Source organism: Chiloscyllium plagiosum, unplaced genomic scaffold, assembly GCF_037043375.1.
Source record: "Chiloscyllium plagiosum isolate Xiang-an unplaced genomic scaffold, Cpla_swu_hap1 HiC_scaffold_10, whole genome shotgun sequence".
NCBI lineage: Eukaryota > Metazoa > Chordata > Chondrichthyes > Orectolobiformes > Hemiscylliidae > Chiloscyllium > Chiloscyllium plagiosum.
Window position 1 is genome coordinate 32,364,609 of NW_028270148.1, and position 15,761 is coordinate 32,380,369.

At 38.4% G+C, this 15,761-nt stretch overlaps 1 protein-coding gene and 1 long non-coding RNA gene across 9 annotated transcripts in view; one reads left to right on the forward strand and one right to left on the reverse strand.

Annotated features, from left to right (window-relative positions):
* LOC122552719 (forkhead box protein N2-like) overlaps window positions 1-6,216 on the reverse strand; it is a 67,893-nt gene extending 61,677 nt beyond the window's left edge. Inside the window, exons 1-2 of the mRNA XM_087991258.1 lie at window positions 6,068-6,216; window positions 2,730-2,809 (exon numbers count right to left, since the gene is read on the reverse strand). The gene's annotated coding sequence lies outside the window, so the exon portion shown is untranslated. The remainder of the gene's footprint in view (window positions 1-2,729; window positions 2,810-6,067) is intronic.
* LOC122548002 (uncharacterized) overlaps window positions 1-11,515 on the forward strand; it is a 116,464-nt gene extending 104,949 nt beyond the window's left edge. For 5 of the 8 annotated variants that reach the window (XR_015758378.1, XR_015758377.1, XR_015758379.1 and 2 more), the window contains 2 exons: window positions 6,174-6,402; window positions 6,771-11,515. This is a non-coding gene — a long non-coding RNA (uncharacterized LOC122548002). Of the gene's footprint in view, window positions 1-5,281; window positions 5,722-6,169; window positions 6,403-6,770 lie in introns of those variants that run through there. The other 3 variants (XR_006311145.2, XR_006311143.2, XR_015758380.1) reach the window with 3 other exon arrangements.
* Window positions 11,516-15,761: the final 4,246 nt, after the last annotated feature.

The following is a 15,761-nucleotide window of genomic DNA, read 5'->3' on the forward strand; positions in this document are numbered from 1 at the left end:
TCAAACCTTCTAAGAATTTTATGTTTCAGTTGAGCTCATTCTCTCATCTCTTCCAAACTTCATAGGCTCATTCTACTCAACCTCTTTGCATAGAATTTCTCTCTCATCTGAAAAATCATTCTAGTGGATTTTATTGCACTCCCTGTAAGGCGGTCTCTGTAAAGTTCAACAAAATTGCAACAAGATTTCTGTATTCTTATGCTCTCACCCCCTTGCTATGAAGGCCAACATGCCACTTGACTTCCTAATTGCTTAGTGTACCTGTATATCATCTTGATGTATTTTGTGTATCAGAATTTCTAAATTCTTTGAAATTTTAACATTTCCAGTCTCCAACCATTTGAAAACAATTCTACTTTTCCATTCCTCCTACCAAACTAGATAATTTCACACTTTCTGATATTTTACCCTATCTGCTACAAACTTGCTGACTGATCTATATTTATTTTCAGCTTCTTTGCGTCCTCCTCACAGCTTACATATTTACCTAAATGAGAGGACTAAGCATGATGCATTTAAGTTATTAACGTAGACTGTATATAGCTGAGCCTACACTGATCTGTGTTACAACATGACATTCTGAAAGTAAACCATTAAATTTCTACTATTTTATTTCTATGTAAAGACCTATCCTCAACCCATATTAATACATTATTTTAGATCTATGATCTCTAATGTTGTGAAACAACTTCCTCTAAAGCATCTTATCAAAGGTCGTCTTAAAATCTAGATATACAACAGTTCCTTCTTATCAACACTGGATAGATTTATCAGTTTCCCTTTGACGAATCATGCTGATTCTGTCTCATCTCATTGTGATTTTACAAGTGTACTTATTATGTCATTAATTACTTCTAAAATTCTCCATATTACTTGTGACAGCTAATAGGCCTCGAGATACTTGTTGTAATGATACTATGACTTTAAGAGGTGTATTTTGTCTTCTTTTTTTAAATTAAGAAAAGTTAAGATCTGAGGTGCATATCACTTTGCTTCAAAGCCCAAAGTAAGCAGTTTGTGAGGTCTTGGTTGTCTTTCCCCCCCCCCACCAAGTTGGTACAATAGAAGCAGCCTAATGGGTGTCGTCAAGCTCCCACAGAACTAGGATCTTTCATTTTAGCATCAATTTCTGGGGTCATGAACCTGGGTTTGGAAGCTGCTCCCTGCTATAGATATATATAAATATAAATACACAAACACACACACACACACACACACAGTTTAATCAATGTTTCTTTCCTCCTGATCTAGAGAATTGCCGGTGAGACAATCGATATTGCTGAATTTGCCTTTACCTAGAGTGTGTTTATCGGAAGTTACTATATTGGATTAATTAGTAGGAGGAGTTTATATATTGATTAATTTGTTAATCACTTCAATAGAGTTGTAAGTAAGCCAGTTCTTTTATTTTATTTTAATTTTGTTTTTATTTTAGCTGTAGTGTATTTTACTTCAAATCTGGTAGTTTGACCAATCAAATTGCATCCAAGCCAGCACCTGGCACTTGCCTTTAAAATAAGAAAGAGTTAAGGTCTAAGCTATCTCCTTAATATATTTTGAGGAGGTTTAGTCTGGTCCATAACAAACTAGGGGCATATCCGGGATCAAAATCCTAATTCTAGGTTGAGTTTAGGATAATTGGATTCAAAGGCAGTGTTGGTGTCTTTTGTTTCGGGTGTTGCATTTGGTTGGTTTGAATAGGGTACGCTTGTGTAATAATGGCACTTTCAGTCACTAAGAGTTTCCCAGGAGCAGAAGTAGTCACTTTGGAAGTTTTATAGCAAGTGAGCAAGTTGGAGAGTGTGGTGCTGGAAAAGCACAGCCAGTCAGGGAACATCCGAGGAGCAGGAGAATCAATGTTTCAAGCATAAGCCCTTCATCAGGAATTAGGCTTCTAGCCCAAGGGGGCTGAGAGATAAACGGTTAAAAGCAGAGGAAAAAGAAAATTAAGCAAAGCCCTCCCAAAAAAAAGGGTGAAAGAGAAACAGTTCTTGAATTTCAGAAATTGGAACTGAAAACTCCAAGTCGACTTAAAATGTTGAGGGCAGAGATGAAGAGTAGGAGTAGTGAAGAGGACAGTGAAAGAGAGCAATCACATTGTAGTCATGATGGTGTACAGTGTAATCAGAAGGCTAGTAATTAGGTTATGAGGGACAATTCAAGAAACTAGGGCTCTTTAACCATAAAAAGAAATGACTAAAAGAGGCAAGATTCCTCTTAAGTTACAACAAGCTGTATTTATATACACTTTTAACATTATGAAATAGCACAGGCATTTCACAGGAGCATTATAAAACAAAGTGTGACAGTGAGCCAAGAAAATATTAGGTCTGACAACTTGATCAAAGTAGGCAAAAGTGAGGACTGCAGAAAACTTGATCAAAGTAGTAGATTTTAACAAATACTTTAAGTTAAAACCAAGGTACAGAGGTGGAAGGGAGGGAATGCCAGACCTTGGGCCTAGGCAACTGAAGGCACAGCAATAGTGAAACAATTTAGTTGGGGGAATGCAGAAATCTCATAACTTGATATTTTCAATGCTTGTATTGAAGTATTTAATAATGGCTAGGAAAAGTGTTGGCCTAGCTTGCATCATTGATTGCAAAGTGTCAGTAATGGTGACCAACAAGTACATGTGCTGCTGCCACTGTACAAATTTACAGTAGGAAATAAAAAGAAAATAACCATTGGAAGAAAAGTGCAGTGACATCATAATCTTTCACACTTACCCAAAGGATTATATTCTAATCAGTTCAATCAAACTTCAACTGGTCAATGTCAGCACAAGATAGTCATTTCAATTGAAGTCCTGCAATTTAAATAAGAAAAGACAGACTTAAACAGAATTCGAAAACTTTCCTGAAATAAAGGATTCTGTTGAAAAAGCTAGCTTTATCATCTATAACGATACTATGTTCAAGGACTTGTGACACAGTGAGTAGTATCACTTCCTCTGAGATATAAACTCCAGGTTCAGGTCCCACTCCAGGACTCAATAGCCCCCAAATGCCCCCAAAATAGGTTGCGTATTAACTTGCCTCTTGCCTTAGAGTATGTTAGCAGAAGTTACAACAGTGGGAGAAATTCATGGTCAGCCATGTGATAGAACAATTATTAGAACTTTTACCATTACTATTCATACCTTCGAACTACAATATGCATATAAATGTGCATGTTATCACAGAAACTCAAAACTCTTTAAGAGACAGTTGGGTTGGATGGTTAAGAGTCAGATAGGTGCCAGTAGTACAGAGTGGAATGAAGACCTTCCTTGTTGCCTAACCTGTGGATCAGAACTATTTTCGGGCAGAAAGAACTGAAGAGTAATATTAACCATCATTGCATATACAAACATAATTTTTTTTTCTCCCTTTTTGTTCTTTAGGTAGTAGCTCAATAGCCTTACAGAAACGAATAGTCATTGAGTATTTTGTCTGAGATGTGCAGTAGTCCACGCAATGAGTATTGGTGGGCTACTACACTGTGGGAGCTTGTGGATAGTGATTAGAAACATGAACCCTGGCTAATGTTCTCCTTCACAAGTAGAATGTTAAAAATCACACAACATCGGGTTATAGTCCAACAGGTTTATTTGTGGTATGATTGTCACCCCTGAGCTATTACTGAATAATGTCATATTACAATGTCACCAGCAGAACAGCCTGAGAGAAGCTTGCCCTTTGAATGAAAAGAATGGAGCACTCAGGATGGAAATGGCCATGGATAGTTAAATAGAGTAAAGCGGTGAGGAGAAAGTGAGGTCTGCAGATGCTGGAGATCAGAGGTGGAAATGTGTTGCTGGAAAAGCGCAGCAGGTCAGGCAGCATCTAGGGAACAGGAGAATCGACGTTTCGGGCATTAGCCCTTCTTGAGGGGTTAGAGTACATTCTATTCAGATTATTGATGGGTAGAAAGCACTAGAATATCCAAGCTGAAATATGCGATTGCTTCCTCAAAAGCCATGTGAGAAGTTGAGGACATTTAAAATATATGAATGCATTGTTTTCTTCCATGCTTACATATTCAATATATACAAGATTATATTTAGAGGAAATTAATTTAATCCATGACTCCTCCCTCAGTTATAAAAAGTCATTTATCTCCGCTGGATTTGGGAGTCAGCAGATGATCAGTTTTGACACCATGCCACACCTCAGGAATTGATATCTTTTGTAATCAGGCTGCTCAGATATTATTACAAACCTCTGGAGCAGATGGAACTTGAACCCAAACCTCATTAGGTCAGAAGTAGGGACACTACTACTGTGCCACAAGACCCCCTATACCCAACAGAAGGAAAATTTGTTGGCAATTCTGGAACCTGTGTATATTTGAAATTTGAGCAGCATTTAGCCTACTGAACAGGGAATGGGGAACTCACTTTCAGATTTGTTGAAGCAAAAGTATAGATCCATTTGAGAGAGATGTTTCTATGTTCGGTTTAGATGTGGAAAGATGAGAGGAAGCTGAAGTGGTTCGAGTGGTTGGGCTGAATGGCCTGTGCTGCATATTCAATACAACCTTATTAATGCACATGTATATTCCCAAGCAGTAGCTTACATGCAATAAAGTAATCCAAACATGGCAAATCGACAACTGTTCTCAGCCAGGCTATAGGGGCAAAATATTGACCTTTGTGCCCCAAGGGGAAGCTCCAATTGAATTGTTTGTATATGCTCGTTTAAAAATGACAAGATGGAGCTTGTCAGTGATGCTTCTTCAATGACGCTAAGCATTATCCAAGCTAACACATTAAGGAAGGTTATTTGGATGACAATTGTGAATTGGCCATGAAGTCAAGCATGAAGTGTGGCCTATGGGAGTGGAAAATATTTAGAGTTGAAAAATCTCGTATAAAACCTGCAATACACGAATTTTAGCATCCAGACTTCCTCTGTACAGTAATTATGATTGTCTTAGTACTGCTTCACCAATAATCTTACTGAATTTCTTGAAGAATGTTAATCGCATTATCCAAGATACACAGCGGTTAAATGGTATTCTAGCAAGGATTCGATCAATTGACAATTTAAGTCCTAAAGGAAAGAAAACCTTTCGGCCAATCCCTGCAGAAATCCTTGCGTTTGTTTAGCCAAGCCGCATGAGATTGTACATCATTTATTTTGGGTGGGGAGAACAGATATACGGACATGGCGAAGAGAGTTTGATTTACCATAAAGTGTTTTTTTTGGGGGGGGGGGGGGGGGGGGGGGGAGTGGTGGTGGTGGAGAGGAAATCAGGCTGAGGGCTATCTCACTAAGGCCGGGCGGTGGCGCTTCCTGTCTCCTCATTCCGACCACGTGGACCTGTCAGTTTTCAGCGCTCTCTCGACAAGCTGCAACATCTCATTCAGGAAACTGACACGATCGAGAACCCGTCTACCGAACTTCCCATTCTCCGCCAGGCCTAGAATCCGGGCCCCCGTTAAACAAATGGTTTTTAAAGAAAATAATCGGCGAATGTTTATTTTCGTCTGTAACCAAAAGCGTTGGACTAACTAGCCAGTTCAAACAGACAAATCTCAAATGCACCGACCAAGAAAAAAGATCACAAAAATAAAAACGACTCATAATGAGGAAGTTAAAGGCGACACGACAAAACGGAAAATGCTACATGCATCCGAATCCAATCAAATATTACACGATTACGACTTCTCACGTAAAAAAAGTATAAAGTTCGCAAAAAATCATTTTAAATTTAAAAAAAACAACGCATTTTCAGGTTGGCCTTAAAAATAGCTTTACACTTTACCATACTAAAATCATGAAAACGCAGCTCGTGGAGGGAAGGGGGAAGTAGTCAAAATCCACCCACGGTGTACATTTTAAAAATAATTTCTAAGTAGGACAAGATTTTTGGTGTGTTAGAAAGTGCAAGCTCAGCCTGGCGTAGTTCGAACGTTCGGACACCGATTCCCAGGGAACGTTCTCTTTGAACAAGGAGAAAAGGATACAGTTCGAAGCACGAGGGGAACCTCAGTGGCTCTCATAGTTAGAAACCAAACTGCTCCTCGATTCCTTTATTAAAGGCACCCACTTCTCATTTAAAATAATATGTTGATACTCACGATTTTCCGACACGTAGCGCTGCAGTCTATGAAACTGCTTCCACCTATTTTGAATATTTATTTATATGTATATCCTTTTCCCTTTGCTTTCCGAATCTTGAGCTAGCAGCTGCTTCTCAGCCGAACCAAGAAGCGAGAAACTCCAAAGAACGCCACGAAATCCCCTGATGTTGCTATGGTAACGTGCCGCCGCCTGGAACCCCTCCCCTGCCAGCAGCAGATGGCCCCAGCCTCGCCGCTTTGTGTATGTCTGTCTGTATCCCACAGTAAGGCAGTACAGTACCTTCACAGAGAAAAAGGGGACGGAGTCTCTCGGCCGACGCAAAAATAAATTCGTAAGCATTAATTTTCGTGTATTTTTCCATCAATTTATTTTTGAAAGTGGGGGTGGAAGTTGGGTGAATGCATAATTGCAGTCGGCAGAAAGCGCCAAAGGCCTCGGGGGTTCCTCTACGTCATTTTGGCGGTAAAGCCTTTAAGGTTTTAATGGAAATAATGATGCTGATGACGAGTGGTTGATTCGGAGAATTCAATGCGTTTAAGGTCTTTTAAAAATACATTCTTTTGCATTTTGCTAATATTTTCAGTTCACGTGATACAAGTATGCATCGTACGTAAATGCCTTTGCTGTGGGTTTTAAGGTGGTATGTTGATTATTTCGCGGACGTATTTTTAAACAAATGCTTTATTTTGGTATTTTCAGGCGTATCAGTAATTGAAAACGCATGAAATCGGCGATCCCTCCAATTGACATCGTTTGCGTAAAAAGTTTGAGAAATTGAGAAGGTCCATGCAGCTGAGTTACTTGCTCTTGTGAATAGGCACAACTAGCCTCACTGAACAAATTATCAAATGTTTGTTGGTATCATCACTAAATGAGTCACTTGATTGCAGTAACTTTTTTGAGTAGCATATGCATTCTTCAAAGAGGTCACATGTCTGCAGTGAAATTCAGACCAAGATTATCACTAATTGGACAAGTTTGTTCTGGAGTTAGCGACCTGGATCATACCTGCACTGCTTTCAGCTCATGCTACTCAGGTATTTGATTGCTGATATGCAGTACAGGAGTATGGAATCATGCATCACCAGTTTGGACAATGAAGAGGCCTTTGACAAAATACCCAGAGACACAGACAATGGGTGTGCTCTTCAAAATAGGTTTTGGGGAAGGAATCTATAGTTGATTTGAATTGTTCTACATAAAGATCAGTAGTGCAGTTTCAGTCCGAGAAAGGAATCAGAAGATTTCCTTTCAAATTTAGAATCAAGCAGGGCTGCCCTCTCTTGTCTGCTTTGTTTGTGTGGTGTTTTGTTTTTGCTGAGTGTAAGAGGGTTGATAAACTCAAGACCAGAGCTGTGAAGGTCAAAGGCCCCTGTGCATAGATGGTATCAACATCTTGACTCTGTTGTAAGTTCACAGAGTAAACCTTGGCAAAAGTGCAGCTGTGTTCTTTGGGAACTAGCCTGAATGATCTTCTGCCCCATTCACTGTTATATCAGATTATTTGAAGGTGCTGGGACGTGCTCAGGTCAGTTAGACCATATGCATGTGTACCACCTATCCCTTCTGAAAATGTTTCTGTAGAAAAGTCATCTTTGATCAGAGTCCATCAGGCTGTGGTCAGTGTGTAACATCTGAGGCCCTGTAGGAGGAAGATAGAATAGATCCTAATGTTGAGCAAACTGTTGACATACTTTTGCTGAAGGCTTAAGTGTCAGAACTATTAAGCTAACTCCAAGGTGTAGCTTTGCTCGTGGTGAGAATTCCTCCACATGTTGAGTGAGGTGGTGAAGGGATAGCCAAGCACCTTTGCTTTTCAAAAACACATTCCTTAAAAATAGATCTGGAAAAAGGTTAAATGTTTTTTGCCAAGATTCATCTTGAGCAGCTCCATAATGTAGAATTCTGTGCACTACAGGCTGTTTCCAGAAATGTGTAAAGTTCAACATCAGCAGCTGGAGGGCCATCATCACAGTAAAAGATACATTTTTGTCTGCCTAAAACCTTCAGGTTGACCCATGCAAAGAGCAATCAACAATCTAGTATTACAGTCTGGCAGTTTCCGAGTTTCTGCGCTGTGTGTTGAGAGAAGTACCAGAACTTGGCCCACCTGCTGCATAAACACAATGGGGAAACACCAGGAGCTGGAAACTATGTAAAAACCTTTTGGGTTGTATAGTTGACGTGAAATGAATATAAACTGTATCCACATGTGTAGAAATGCATCTCAGTATGTCACACGCTGTATTGAAAGAAACTGATCTATTTTGCACTTTAAGTAAAGACAATGTTGAACTATTACAAAATATATTTTCATAAGTGTGAAGAATAAAGTATTTTTGGGGGGGAAATCTTTTTATATATATTCCAAATACAAGCATTGTTCGAGATGAAATTTAACTTTAGAAGTTAACTTCAGATGTACCTGTTATAGGAACAGTAGTCAGCCATTTAGCTTGTCAAGCCTGTTCTACCATTTATTGAAATGGTTGCTAATTTGCAAATTAACTGTATACACCTACCTTTGCCCTGTACCTCCTAATACCTTTGATTAACAAAATCTACCAATCTCAGATTTAGAATTAACAATTAGTCCAGCATCAGTTGCCGTTTGCAGATCAACATCATCCTCGCATTCTACCGATTTTCCTAATCATGTTATGTGTCATACACCAAAGCAGAAGGCCATTCAGCTATCTGTGCCTCAGTGAGTTGTACACTTGCCTCTAAATCATTAAGTTGTGTTCAAATTCTGCACTAGAAATGATAGCCCAATAATCTAAGAGAATGCTCCAAATTCGTACTGAAGGTGTGCTGTGTTACCCTAGGTGCAGTCTTTCAGATGCGACATTCGGTTGAGGTTGTGTCTGTTCTTTAAGGTGGACATATGTGTGGTATGGAGTACAAAAAAGGGTGTTATCCCTGGTGTCATGGTCATTTTTTTTTTATTTGTTCATGGTACAAGGGCATCGCTGGCTGGCCCAGCACTTATTGTCCAGCGGGCATTTAAGAGTCAACCATATTGCTGTGGGTCTGGAATCATGTGTTGACCAGACCAGGCAGTTTCCTTCCCGAAAGAAGTTTAGTGAAGTAGATGTGTTTTTCCAACAATCGGCAATGGATTCATCTTTCAACTCTTAATTCCAGATTTTTATTGAATTCCAATTCCTCCGTCTGCCGTGGCAAGAATCAAACCTCAGTCTTCAGAACATGACCTGGATCTCTGGAATAACAGTCTAATGATAATATACTAGGCCATCACCCTTAATCCACTTTATTCAGCAACCAGCCTTACAAGGACAGGCATTCTGTTATCATATTGCTGTTCACAAGCTGGCTGCCCCATTTCATGTAACACAACAGTGACCTTAGTTCAAGACGAGTTCATTGGCTGTAAAGCACTTTGGAACTTAGCGATGATGTAAAGGCACTGTACAAATAAATGCAAGCCTTTCCTTTTTAATCCCTCCAAGGTATCTGTACTCACCGAATTGTGATCTCTTGAATATGTCCAATTTTAATTGCTCCAACATTGATGCGTATGAGTCCAACTGCTCAGCTCAAAGTATTAGAACTCCATCCTGAGACGTTTTCAGCCCTCACTTTTCTCCCTAAGGGCTTTCCTTAAAACCTACTTTAAACAGACTTTAAATATTGTCTAATGTGGTTTACTGTCAAATTTTGCTTTATAACACTTGAGAATCATCTGGAGGTGCTGTATAAATACACGTCATCAGTGGAATGTCAGATGGGATGAGCAATTTGTGGCTGATCTGCTACCATTTGTTGCAAGCCCCACCAAACTTGAATTTCATCTCCTGTGTGTTTGTGATTGTTGGTCATCCAGCATTAAAATATATTACTTACTAAAAGCTAGTTATTCAATCTGATTACTATGGATACCACTTTAATGTGTTTCTGGTGCAGACTGAGGTCATAAAGCGTAAGTGGTGACTACAGATGGGCTTTTCTGTCTGCAGTGCTGACTCCAAGTTAAGTGCTGAGCAACTGAACTGAATCAATGGTTTCGGCTTCATATTTAAGGTACCTATCTCATCCACCTTGCTAAAGTAATATGGAAACATCTCCCAAACTGCTCCATTTTCTTCTGCAGTTTCTAAGGAAAAAAGCTACTTCGACAATAATATACAACAGTAGGTATGGTTTACTTTGACCTGTTGGTCATTTTCCAATTAAAGCTGCCGAACGGAGTTTTTTTGATACCTGTGATGAAAATTTCTGTCAAGTTCAGAGTAGAGTTTGCAAAGCTGACTTGTTGCTAATGTTTAGTGGTAGCCGAAGTAAATCTTTCCCATGACTGACATTTTGGTTTGAACACTTCATTGAGGATCGAATGCAAAGTGCAAGCTGATATTTGGCAGTTGCTTTTCAAATTAGAAAGTCCATTTGTCCAAGTGTATGGAGACCTTTAGCACTATTCAAAGTTTCTAAGCCAAATTCCTTCCTCAATTAAAATCATTAATAATGATTGATTGGTAATTTACCTCAAAGCCGCAGACTGCCATGTTTAGCTAAGTGACAGTAATTAAACATCAAAAATAAACAATTGGACATAAAATAATTTCAGATGAAGGAGAATTGCAAAAATTAATTTTAATTTTTGTATACTTTCTGCCCTTCCTTTATGCTGATGTGTGCCATGTAATCTGGCAGCCCACTGCTACTGTATCCAGTGTCCATTTTTTAAATGTGAGTTCCAAGACTGTTTTATATTTAAAATAATTAAAATTGTGATGTTGTGGAAAAAGAGCAGCAAAGTGGGATCAATTGGATTGCTTTTTTAGTGAGTCCACACAAGGATAATGGAACAAATGTCCTATTTCTGTGCTGTAAGATTCTAAAATCTGACAGCAGGGAAGACTGATATCTTTGCAGGTGAGCTTGAAACTACTGAAGTTCACAAACTACCAACGTAGATAGCACTGAGAGATTATTTCCCCCTCAGTGGTTCAGCAATCTTTTGTTTTTCAAAAAGACATTCTAAAAGGAGGGATACTGCAAATAATTTCTGCTTCCAGCCTGATGTTTTATGAAACCCAGAAATGCTCTGAATATTTTAATAGAATTATATATTTGTTCATTCATTTAAAATTTGAATAAAAGTTACAAAAAAATCAAAAAGTAAAACCATTCACCCTTTGGAGGTGAATTATCTCACGTTATGATTATGGCCAAGTGCTACTAACTGAGAGGGCTTCTGTATGTTACATAAGAGTGGAGGAGGCCTGTAGTTTTAAATGCCAATAAATCTGCTCCAACCCTATCTCACTGACAACCCGATACAATGAGCTTTTCAAATAGAAACAGAAGAGGCTAATTTTACAGTGTGCATTCAGTTTCAAGTGAGATAATGGTCATAGTACATGTCATTTTGTTTATTTGGGACTAAGTGTGTTAATAAATTACTCTATTAGTTAACCCTGTTTCTTTATTGTGTCATTAATTTCAGCTCACTGTTTTGTTGGGATGTTTAGATGCTCAGTCTGTTCTATATTTAAGTGATAACTAATGAAGCTTTCCAATTTGCTTCCATGGTAATCAATGAGCAGAAGAAAAGCACTTTAGTGCAGTATGTTAGATGAATTTGCAAATTGCTCAAGAGCCATCAGTGTCTTGATTTTTGTTCTCAATCCTGAAGTAAAGCATGCAGAAACTGCATGTAATGTTACTGGAACATTATTTGAAAGTCAAATGAATGAAGGGTTCTTTTTGAGTTGAAAGATGCAATCTTGTCCCAAGGTATGATCCAGAATTTTGTGCCCATTCTTTTTGTGTGAGCCCAAACAACTGTTGTTTCCAACAGGTTCCAATGAAAAGCCCTCCCCAATAATTCCCTTTCAAGATGGAGGAGTGCTGGAGCCAACTGTAGGGCCCTGGTTGATGTGCTGTCTGAGAACAGCGAATTCAGCGTACACCAGCAATTGAACTTGAGACCTTCTGCTTAATAGAGCTATTATCCTCCACCTCCTGGTGAAGATAATGTAATTTAAAGATACAATTTCCAGACGCAGAATTAATCTTAATCAAATTTCCTTTCTCATTTTACATTCTTCCCTTTCAAGTATTTAATCTTACAGCCTGTTGCAATAGATAGGGGTGCTGATTATTTTTCACAAGACATTACAGTTGAGGAAGGCTATTTGACCCATTTTAATTCATCCATTTAAGATGACCCTGCTGACGCATTGTAGAAACTAGTATTTTCTTAAATGATTTCAGAGTTTTTCACTCTTTGAGTGAAGTTCTTCATGACACCAGTTCTAATTTTGCTTCTGACTAGTATAATAGAGTAATTTACTAGTTGAAGTTGACCTGATCTCGAATCATACATAGTCTGAAGCTTTTTACTGTCTCCGATATCCCTATAAGGACTTCTCTCAAAGAGCTTGGGTTTCTGTATTGTCTTTATATCTCAGACATTTTACAGCTATTCACTGAACAGTCTTCAGAAATTAAAAGTTCATCCAGGACCAGATCACAAATATGAGACGTATCAGTTCTCAGCTCTAAGTTTTGACCAGAATACAGTTTAGGTAAAACTCCATAAGCCTTATATTCCAGAGTTTTAGTTAGCAGTATCTGTTTCCTGTTTGTTGTGTTGATTACCACTCTATCTTTATTGTGCACTTTGAATTTCACAAGTTTAAAAAACTCCCAGATCTCTCTCAACTTCATCCATGGCCACAGTTGCTGCCCCAATTACTATGGTTCTTGGTAGATTATTAACACCATCCAACCATGATGGAGGATTCACTCATGATCCCGATGCTACTCTCATTTAATGTCCAGAGAGGTATGGAAGGTTATCAAATGATGGCTGGACACGTAGCTTATTGATACCTTACTTAGTTTAAGCTGCTCAGTTTATAGTCCTGCATTGTCCCCTAACTGAAATTTGTGAATTCAGCACCAATCAAGTTTGAATTGTTGTCTGTCATAGTAAATCATTGGCCAATTAAGGTATACGAGGAAATGTTAATAACTACAAATTAATTTTAGTTTTACTATCCAGAGTCACCTCAAACACCAGGTTAAGTATGGAATGAATCTGATATAGTCTCCACTTCTTCTAATTTTATTCTCTGACTTCTTTTTTAAAAGTTATGTTTCTTTTTCTTATTTCCTTCCACTTGCCACTCTTAAAACCACATGTACGCTACCCAAGATAACTTGCCTTTGAACTTGCAATCAGAGCTGGGAGAGGAAAAATGTCTTGCTATAAACCCATACATACTCCACACTGAATAAACTCAGCTCTCACCAGCTACCAGTTCACCAAACTACACTGCACAGGTAGAATAATAAAGCTACAGATATAACCTATAAGCAAGTGAGAACATATACTTGGACATTGATTTTTTTTAATGTTTCCCAACCCATCCCACAAAAGAAACAAGGCAAATTGAATACCATAGCAACAGCATGACAAATGATTGTTCAACATAAATGGATTCTGAGCCATGACTGTTTCTCAATTCAGTTCGTTGCTCAAGCATATTGACTAGAGAAAATTAATCAGCCCAACTTTTTTGATGTAATTCAGAATAATGCAAGTACATTTACCCTCTATTTGTACTGAATTATGGGCTGACCTGAAACTAATGCCCCTTGCCCTGAGGGAAATGTGCCTCGCAGTTAAGTCAATACTCATCTACCTGTTTGGTAACAAGTACATCTGTCAGGGAAATCTACAGCCAATTATCAAAGTGATGCACAACCTGTAATTTTCATTTTCAGCATCTTCTATTCAAGATAATATGACAAGTTCACTGTGATATCAATAACAGTGGTCTTGCAAACCACTGTAATTATCTAAGCACTACAAAAGCTAATAAAATCAGCTCTGTGGCAGCTTCAAATCTGCAGCTGAGCCAGACTGATGCACAAATCACAGTAGGTGTCTAACTGCATTGTTATTTCCATGGAAGCTGGTATTAGATTTTAGTCTGATTGTGTTTGGAATACATTTGGAGATTGATGTTGGAGTGGACGTTTTGACCTAGTGTGAGATTATAAAACAGGTTCTCGAGCTGGAAAGCAGCAGCATGCACGATCCTTCTATTATTGCTGAAATCATGACCTTCACATTTTCAGGCCCCAATATCTTCTTGGCAGCAATTAGATTTTGTAGCTTTTATGGGACATAAATTTTCACTTTAACAGCAGAATAATGATTGTGTTTTGCATGGTGTAATTTTCCTGTCTTGTAAAATAGAGACTTGCTGTCTTACTGCCACAACAGTCACCTAAAGACTTTGAGATAAATGCATCACGCATGCAAAATATCCATCAAATGAAAATCTCAACTGTATCAAATTACCGAGGAAATTATTAAAAACAGCTTGCAAACTGATCAATCTGTCATGGAAAAATCTTCCTCTCTCAGCAGCTAGGGCAATATTGTGCTTGAAGCAGAATTCTAGTAGTGTGAATAAATATCGTTGCATGTGTAGTGAGAGAGGAAAGAGTATGAATATTATCATCAAAATTAGGCTAGGATTCTATGTTTCTTTGTTCCCACTTGATCGGCAGGAAGAAGTTAAAATGCTGAAAGAGATCATTTACCAAGGACAAAAATGTTACTGCTTAGACATTGTGATACTGTTGGCAACAGGCTTTACCATGCTTTACCACATATCATTTGTATAGTGTTCATGTGGCAAAGTAATGGATATATAGATGGTATTAAGTGGGTCTACTCAGCCACAATGGAAGGAGGTGATTGTGACACAAAGAAGAAAAATAAATAGCAAATAAAGGCAAAATTCAGGCACTTTGCTGAGTGATTTTATTCAGCTGACCCACACAAACCAGTCAATTCAATAGTTTAATACCCACCTGTGCTGTATTAGTTGAGTTCGGTCAATATCAGAGGCTCTCCTCATCTGATATGCAATTGTACATCCTAGAAGGAGTTGTGAGAGTAGGAACTGTGGCTGATCTTCACCTCAATAGCTTATTGAGTGCTGAGACCAATTTTGGCTCTTTCCACTGCTATTACCAGTTATAATTGAGATCAGTAAATTCAGCATATACCTAGGAAAAAAACTGAGGATCTTTTATTCTGTACAACTTGGTACATGAAAAATGGTACATTTACTTACAAATCATTAGAGTTTGCATCTGTTCAAAGGGATGGAAATGCAGTTCAGTTGAAAACCAAGCTGTAAATCAATGCTTTACTTTTTATCAGACTGTATATCTTTGGTGACATGAGTGAGTGCTGTTACTTGTGTGCAGAGCATTATTTTCTGTGACCATCATAAGTCCTTTTTTGAATAGTAGCATAGCAATTGTACACATAAAGTAAGGAATACTGAGAACCGAAAAGTAAGATAAGAATATATAATATTATGCTGAATGTAGACTGGATGGATAGACTAAGTTTTAAACAAAGCTTCTGTAATTTGGAAACAAGCTGAGGTAAATTGTGCAGCTGAAGAAAAGGTCATTGGTGCAGGATACAGGCTTTTGGATTACTGTGCCAAGGAATGGTGCAACATATGTTTGCAGTGCAATATTGTAAATAGTGAATTGCAAACCGTAACTGTGTCATGAAGCTTGGGAAAACAGAAGGAAGACTTCTTATTTGGCCACTGTCAGAGTTCTCCATCCACCATTGGAGCATCTTTGACAGGCACCACCGAAAAATGGCCATTGGTATTCTCG